Consider the following 6,000-nt stretch of genomic DNA (forward strand, 5'->3'; position numbering starts at 1 on the left):
TTCGTTGTGGGTCTAACATATGGTTCTTCAGTATGTTCCCACGCATCCAAGTGATAAGCTTCAACCCAATTTCCAAACCGTTCGGACCATGCATTGTAATCATCAATATCCATGAGCTTAGGCGGTTTCTGAGATGTCCCGGTTTCATTTTCAAGCAAAGCATTCTGAGTGATTGTAATCGGACTAGCAAAGGCATTGTAAATTCGTTGTCCATTGTTTAATATTTCAAAAATTCAAAAATTCCAAGTTTTAGGCAAAATCAGGATCTTGGAGCGGAATCAACTAATTCAAGTTCAAGCGAAATCAGAACTTGGAGCGGAATCACCAACTCTGTTTCGAGCGAAATCAACACTGTAGTTTGGAGCAGAATCAAATGTAATGTTCAACAGGAGCGGAATCAAGTTTATCTTTAGAGCGGAATCAGATGATGGTCAGCTTGGAGCGCTCTCGACTCAAATCTCGAGCGGAACCTCTCTTTCGAGCGAAATAAGCTGGAAACCTTGGAGCGAAATCAAAAATAATTTGTGATTTCGAGCGAAATCAAGTCCAAAATACTGCTGACGTCATCATGTGCACGATCGATTTAGAGCGAAATCATGTAAAACTTAAATTTTAACTTGATTTTAATTGTGAAACTTTCAGAGTTTTATCAAAACATGATTGCGAACAATCCGTGAAAATTTAATCCAATTTTACCGTGAAAATTTTTCAAATTTGAAGAAGAAGGAGTAGAAAATCAGAAAAACAGCTGAAATGGCAAGAACTCTTCCTCCTGAGCTCTGATACCACTTGTAGGATCGTTTTCGGACCCGGATGAGTCGATCAGAAGAGTTTTTTGACAAAAAAAGAAGCGTAAACTAATGCTTTGGTGCAATCTCAGCCGTATTCACTTTTAACTGTTGTTATATTGATCACTGACGCGATTACAAGCTCTGACAACACTTCGGCAGCACTTCGTGGCAACCGGAATGACTATGACTCAACTGACTCTCTAATTTCGCTCCTAAGACACCCTTTTATATAGACGTTCTGATTTCGCTCCTACATGTAAGAACATTACAAGCGGAATCACTATCATGCACCTATGAGCGAAATCAGGTTCTAGACTATTTCAGGCGAAATCAGACTTTTCATGGGGTTTCGCTCCAAATGACAAAATGTCATTTGGAGCAGAATCACTTCCAAATACATGATCTAGGATTCCGTGCCTTAATCTAGCCTATTCTACACAAGACTCGATACAAGACGTAGGCGACAGACGGATGCACAAACATATCTATACTACTTTAATAAGGATATAGGAAGGACAGAATGGTAATTCAGCAATGTGTTGAAAACACCCTCAATGCACAATGTACAAGTCTTAAGGCACCAAGAAACACAAATAAATTACCCTTCTACTTGTTCATCTTCAGCCGTCCATTTCTCTCAATTTTCACACGGATCGCGATCTCAGCCGTCCACTACACCTTACACGGATCAACAATTTCTTTCTCACTCATTCCTCACACATCTCACAAAACCATCAGACCAACTCTCTCTCTTCTCTCTCTCTCTCTCTCTCTCTCTCTCTCGGCGACTCAAGAAACCCATGCCAGATCTATCACCAGATCCGTTTCATGAGCAGATCTGTGAGGATTCCACCGCCTATTCCCCTCCGCCTTGTTACCATGCTTCAATCGCGGCTTCTCTTTCATTCCAGGGATCATACTTCTCTAAGAATCGAAAATTTTAATTTTTTTAGGGCTTTGCTGATTTCAGGCAATCTAGGGTTTTGTAAGTGGAGATTCTGGCGATATAGGGCTTAAACAAGCTGTTTTGATTTTGGTAAGAACTGATACTTGTTTTTATTTGTTTTCCCTTTTTTGATTTTTGCAGAAGTTTTATGAGCATTTGTCAAGCATGGCGCGAATAAGGCCCAGGAGTCCTTTACAATCTGCATACAATGAAGACCTTGGCCAACGGCTACAGGCAAAGCTTCTAGCTGCTGAAGAGAAAAGGTAATTTTTTTACAATTTTTTAATCAATTAATCTGGCTTTTATTGTACCAAACCAACCAAGCTAAAGTTTTTAGATTGTGACAAAAGTTGAATGCGTTCCATGTGAAGTTTAGGGCATTATCTTTTATGGGCCTACTATTTGGTCTGAAATGGGAGAGTTGATGGTAATAAAGGTTATGTTGATCATTTAAATAACAATCTTTTTGTTTAAATTTTCTCCAATGGAGTGAATATTGATGCTCTGTTCTTTCATATGATGTTTTTTTTTTCCACCTTCACTCTTCTCTAGGGGATTAAAGAAGTACATAGATTTTTCTAATGACTCTAATCTAATCTAATTTGATATCCTTTTTAATTTCGGCTGTCATATCCAGTTTTTTATGTATTTAATTATTTTCATTACATTCAGTTTTTGTCCATTGATAAGCATATTCCAGAAATGCTGGCTGTCATGTGTGTTTTACCTTTTGCAATTAATACGTTGGTCAGAGCTATGTAAAAGAATCTCATGTGTTTGTTGTACATACTATCAGATCAAGCATTTTCACAAAAGCTCAGCTACGTCTAGCTAAGCTGGATCATAGGAATTTCATTGCTGGCACCTGATGACTCGAAAGGTATATATTTGCTCCATCATTATAACTTCAGCTTGGGATGACAATATGGCTAGGTTGGGTCTTGTGTTGTGTTGTGTTGTGTTGTGTTGTGTTGTGTTGTGTTGGGTCGTGTTGTGTCAGGTCGGGTCAGGTCGTGTCGTGGCGTTAAACGGCTGCAAACGCGGAAGCAAATGGCTGCGTTTTTACACCCATTTACTGCTGCGTTTGCAGCCGTAAAGGCGCCTTCGCAGCCGTTTAACGGCTGCAAACGCAGCAGCAAACGGGTGTAAAAAGCGCAGCCGTTTGCTGCTGCGTTTTCAGCCGTAAACGTGTCGTTAAACCGCTGCAAACGGGTGCAAAAACACAGTCGTTTGCAGCCGGTTAACGGCAGCAAACGCAGCACCAAATGGGTGTAAAAACAGAGACGAGTTCATCCACCGAATATGTATTTTTTGTATTCATATCTGTCGTGTGGCCAACAGGGTTCTACTATTGCTGGCTATGTCATCTAGAAATGAACCTGCTATGTCAGCGAACCTGTTTGTGGCCAAGATTTCGAAAAGGTACTGTGCTTGTTCTTGTGAATTTTATGAATTTTACGGGTCGAGATGATAGACACGTTGTTTAAGAGAATCAACGGTAACGCGTTGTTTATGAGAAGGACCCCCGTATATGGTTTCTTGATCACAACTATCATGAGGCCATGTTCTCCATGTTTAAGAGAAACAACGGTAATGCTCAATTTTATAAAAAAATACAGCAATGACTACTGATTAGCGCCTTTTGTTTTCCTTTCTGAATAAAGCTACCCTATTACAAAATTATGTGCTAATATTGATGTTTGTTGCAGCAAAGAAGCATGTTGTAGGGTGGTATAGCACTGGCCCAAAGCTACGGGAGAATGATCTCGATATTCTTGGTCTATTTAATGAGTATGCAATATGATCTTATTCTGATTATAAATTTTCCTTACCAATTTTCAGCAACAAGATCGTATGCACATATTTTAAGCTTACTCAGGATACTTTTTGTAGCATTGTTGGTCCCCTTTACAAAAGTTACCATTTAATGTGGTATAAATGTTAGAACCCTTAATTTCACTGTAGATTCTAAAAATTCAAAGTTCAAACATATCTCTCTTTAAAACATTATTAATTTGTTTTATACGCGTGAATAGGTGACTAAACGAGTGGACACGGATGAGGGAAATTGGTCGGGTTGGAACTGGAGAACAGACGGTGACATAATGGTTAATGGTGCCTTCTTTGTGCCGTCTGGTGATGGGTTGAGCACAATCTATGCAAAGGCGTCGAGCTATGAGCCCAAGTCGGCTGCGCTCGTGACGCAGCTGACCAAGTATGCTGGAATCTTTGATGGACCAAGGTATGTGTCTACATAGTACCATTGGCCGTTAGCCGAGTTGGCGGTCCAGCTCATTTGGCTATATTGTCTCAGCCATCGGACACGATCCATGGTTCGCTTTGGGTCACTGTTCACGGTGAGGTTATCGAACAATCGTTTGGGGAGGGGAATTTGTGTTTTCTGAACACTACAACGGTTCACAGCGGCTACACTTGAACATGGGATGCATCCACCAATCTCCCCCAAACCCGAATGGCGCGCACTTATGGATGAGTTGGCAGACATTGCCACTAATGAATATCGGTCCATAGTTTTTCCGGAGCCCCGATTCGTCAAAAACTTCCGCGTGGTAATTGTTTTCGAATTATCGCTATACATATTTTTTTTTCTATTTTCGTAATTGGGTAACTACTATTCAACTTTATTTCATTAAGCGTTTTTCGAGGTTTTATGCATTTTAGTGTGGCCCATTTGACCCGTTTTCTTAATGCAGGCAACACCTGAGTTGGAATACGGTCGCATGAACATCGGGCGTTATCCTTCAAAACGAAAGCCGAGTGGTGGGATTGAATCATTTAGAGCGATCCCGTGGATATTTTCATGGACTCAAACAAGGTTTCATCTTCCCGTTTGGCTCGGTTTTGGAGCTGCATTCAAGCATGCTATTGAAAGGACTCGAAGAACCTCGAGATGACAAGAGTGATGTACAATGAGTGGCCTTTTTGAGTGATTCCAATGCACAAACCTGCAAGAAATCATTAAGATCATCACATACGCCTTTTTCATCTCGATTGTCTTTTTCACTGGAACTGTAACCGAAGGCAGTTCGAATAGGCTAGTCAATGCATATCAGTTGTCGTACAAATTAGGAATTGTAAGATTGCAGTTATTTTTTTTTGTTTAATGATCATATATGATGGAAGGTCAATATGCTAATCCCTTGCATGGATTTAATACAGGGAAAAATGTACTGCTGCTGATAGATTCATCCTTGGAAGGACGATATGCTGATGATGATGCAACTGTGGTGGTGGAACTTGCTTTAAGGTGTCTTCAATATGAGGGAAGAGATCGTCCTGATGTCATGTTTCTTCTTACAACAGTGGTACTGGTATCTCTTCAAAAGTAGAAAGAGGTCAAACCATGTCTTTTACAAGATCATTTGTTTTTAATTACTTTCTTATAGCAGTGGTACAGGGAACCACTGAATGGTTACATTATATCCAGCTTTGTTTGTAACATGTATCACTAAAGTATCTGCATTGTTCACTTCTAGGGTCAAACACAGTAACTGCAATTGCTTAACAGATAATGTTCAACCTGATAGCTGTGTTTCTGTGCCTTCTATTTTGGTTTGTGGCGGGTGATCTGGTTGTAGCCTTTTGCAGATCCAAGAGCCAGGATGTTACCCAAATAGATTAAGGAATTTGGTTGGTTTTAGTAACTATAAATGTTCTTATTATAATTTATAATCATAATGTGGGGTATCAATTTGCTTCAGTGGATATGGTGGTAGTACTTTGACTTTAAATGTAAAATAAACTACTTTGGATAATAATCGGATTTTTGATTAAAATTATTTAGAGGTTTATACACTCAGGGAATTCACTTTAAGTGACTTTCAAGTTCAACTCATTTGATCATTTCCCTTTTAACAATTATTTTAGTTTATCTGAGTGAATTCAGTTTCAACAAACTGTTGGGTGTTTCAATTCCAACATAGTGAGTGTCCACAATTGTTTCCTATAATCCTGTTGGAATTTGTCCTTTTATGATGGGTGACCAATTTGAATGGTATCACTTAGACATAATGTTGGTCATTTGAAAACAAAAACCAAATGTCTTTGAAATGATATAGATTTGAAGGAATACTATAACATAATCGTCGTTTCAATTTAAATTCAAAAACAAATGAAACATCAAATCATTGCTCAAGAAAATAACTAAATCCCCATGACATAAACCCACAAACCCGGTTGAATAAGTTGGTCTCTCAAATGACTAACCAAGACGAATCCGAAACCCACCAAACCCGATTGAAT

The 6,000-nt window shown here is 39.2% G+C and overlaps 1 long non-coding RNA gene across 12 annotated transcripts; it reads left to right on the forward strand.

The window, feature by feature from the left end:
* The first annotated feature begins 1,496 nt into the window (after window positions 1–1,496).
* On the forward strand, window positions 1,497–5,537 carry LOC110878229. Of its 12 annotated transcripts, XR_004866993.1 has the most exons (9): window positions 1,498–1,776; window positions 1,879–2,000; window positions 2,534–2,617; window positions 3,079–3,159; window positions 3,447–3,528; window positions 3,774–3,979; window positions 4,052–4,307; window positions 4,452–4,832; window positions 4,918–5,537. It is a non-coding gene; the product is annotated as an uncharacterized LOC110878229 (long non-coding RNA). The 12 variants fall into 12 exon arrangements; XR_002557722.2 differs by adding an exon at window positions 3,631–3,669 and having other exon boundaries at window positions 1,497–2,000; window positions 3,079–3,327; window positions 3,774–4,307; XR_004866992.1 differs by having other exon boundaries at window positions 1,497–2,000; window positions 3,079–3,327; window positions 3,774–4,307; window positions 4,918–5,093; window positions 5,235–5,537.
* The last annotated feature ends 463 nt before the right edge of the window (window positions 5,538–6,000 follow it).

This window comes from Helianthus annuus, chromosome 9 (genome assembly GCF_002127325.2).
Source record: "Helianthus annuus cultivar XRQ/B chromosome 9, HanXRQr2.0-SUNRISE, whole genome shotgun sequence".
Lineage (NCBI taxonomy): Eukaryota > Viridiplantae > Streptophyta > Magnoliopsida > Asterales > Asteraceae > Helianthus > Helianthus annuus.